The following is a 2,500-nucleotide window of genomic DNA, read 5'->3' on the forward strand; positions in this document are numbered from 1 at the left end:
AATATGTATGAACAAACACACGCTCGGCTGCGTGGCGTGTGAGGAGGTTATTGATGCTGAATGCTGTCATTAGTGTTGGAGGGGCTGAGTGTTAAGTAGCAGCTATATAAATGCAAATTCCTCATCATTTCCTCGCGTGTCTCCTCTCATTGCGCTGCGTTCGAGCTCGGCGTCACCTCGTAAACGCTCTCCCCTCGGCTCACCTCCGCTTCCTGTCCCACGCCTCGTCTTCCACCTGATTCCCGCCGTTCGGTCGACTCTCCCGCTTTAAAAAGACACAAAGCAGACTTCTCGCTGCAGAACAGAGAAAGGCTGTCTGAACACACCATTGATTTCTGCCGCTCTCTGAGTGTGTTTGTCCGCAGTGTTTATTGACGTTCTTTGCCGCGGTGTAATTATTCCCATCAGGAGAACAGACACTGAGTTCTCTAATAACACCATTAGGTTCTGCAGCAGCGCAGTGCAGAGCAAATTAAAAGCCTTATTGACACCCGAAGGGGCTTCTTCACTGTGATTATGAGCGCGACACCGACGCGACCCCGCTGTTAAACACTCTGGATTTTTACAGCAGCAGCAGCCGAAAGTACAGGAAATGTTGGCGCTGTACGTTTCTGCAAAGCACAAATACTTTACATTTGTACGTTTCTAATATGACGTCGTATATGAGCGGATGGTGGGACACCTCGGAGAGACGCCTGACGAGCTGCAGGGCAACAAACCAACAAACAATAAAACCAGCAGGTTTTTACCATCGAGACAGCGCTGTGGTTCCAGGTCCCCGACTGTGCCCCAGAAGAGGGTAAAATCCTAGAAATGTCCTAAAATCCTTTAAAAAGGTCCTTAATTCCAAAGGATGTTTGTAGCATTTTAGGACATTTCTAGGATTTTAGGACATTTCAAGGATTTCAGGATGTTTCGAGACCTTTAGGACAATTGTAGCTTGTAGTTTGTTTTTGGACAATTCTAGGATCTTAGCGTGTAGCATTCTAAGACATTTTTAAGATTTTTAGGACATTTTTTGGATTTTAGGATGTTTCTAGGATTTCTGGACATTTTTATCATTTTAGTACATTTTTTAGGGAATCTCTAGATTTAAGGACATTTATAGCATTTAAGGACATTTCTAGGGTCTTTAGACATTTTTAGGGTCTTTGGACATTTCTGGGATCTTTGGACATTTCTGGGATCTTTGGACATTTCTGGGATCTTTGGACATTTCTAGAATATGTGAGGGTGTGTTAATTTTCCTGAACACACCACAGTGGATGTGAGCGTAGACTGTTGTAAAATTAAATCCCAGCCTGAAACAGCCTGAAGGACATTTTTTACTGGGATTATGAGGACTCCAGTCGCCGCTTGCGTCGGCTCTTATGAGCCCGTAATGACAGCGAGGAGCGTCTCTCAGGTGGAGCCGCTGTAACATCACACCTAATTACTCTGATAAACCGGCAGTGTGCGCCATAAAGCAGTCGTTCAGTGTGATCCCGGCTCAGGGGGGCGGGCGCCGTCCTGCACATCAGTAGTCGTGCTTAAAGGTTTGCTCCTACACGACTCAACGGGAGACGCACGACTGAGCCGAGGCTCCGAGTCGGCCCCCGGATCGATACCGGCGTTAAACGCAGATTAACACCACATCAGGGCTGATGAAGATGAACGATGGCAGAGCGATGATACGACTGCGCACAAACCGGAGGGAGGATATGAGTCTGGCACCTGTTTGTCCATCAGAGTCATTACCGTCTGTCTCCGTCTCCACCTTTATCTGTCTGGACCTGCTCCATGTCCTCCTGGCTCCTCTTTATTAGTCTGAGTCCTCAGTTAGAGAGGCCTGGAGTGTGTGTGTGTGTGTGTGAGTGTGTGAGTGTGTGTGTGTGTGTGTGAGTGTGTGAGTGTGTGTGTGTGTGTGTGTGTGTGTGTGAGTGTGTGAGTGTGTGTGTGTGTGTGTGTGTGTGTGTGAGTGTGTGTGTGTGTGTGTGAGTGTGTGAGTGTGTGTGTGTGTGTGTGTGAGTGTGTGTGTGTGTGAGTGTGTGAGTGTGTGAGTGTGTGTGAGTGTGTGTGTGATGGTTATTGATTCGCTCTCCTCAGTGGATAAATAGTGCCAGGCGCTTGAGTTCAGGCTCCATCTCTTTTTCATTATCTATTTGACTGAGAAAAGGACCGTTTCCTCTCCGTCTGTCTTAGAAAGTTTGACCCTTTAGAGGACAGACACTACGACTGGTTCTGCTTTTGGGGGCCACTTTTGCACAATGACGGGGGGCCAGGGGCCAGTCGCAACAGTCCCATGTTTGGAGGATTTTAGTATATCAGATTTATATCAGATTTTTGGAATTGAGGACATTTTTAGGATTTTGTTACTTTTCTGTAGGATTTCAGGACATTTCTAGGAATTTTAAGATGTTTATAGGGTTTTAGGACATTTTCAGGACGCGTATAGGATTCTGGGATTTTTCCAGGATAGTAGGCCATTTCTAGAATTTAGGACACATCTAGGATTTTAGGA

General features: G+C 46.4%; 1 protein-coding gene across 2 annotated transcripts in view; it reads left to right on the top strand.

Annotated features, from left to right (window-relative positions):
- LOC148189079 (uncharacterized) overlaps positions 1-2,500 on the top strand; it is a 52,989-nt gene that overhangs the window by 23,695 nt on the left and 26,794 nt on the right. The gene's annotated exons all lie outside the window — the stretch shown is intronic.

The sequence above is a fragment of the Plectropomus leopardus genome, chromosome 7 (assembly GCF_026936395.1).
Source record: "Plectropomus leopardus strain MGB_pleo_1.0 chromosome 7, ASM2693639v1, whole genome shotgun sequence".
NCBI lineage: Eukaryota > Metazoa > Chordata > Actinopteri > Perciformes > Serranidae > Plectropomus > Plectropomus leopardus.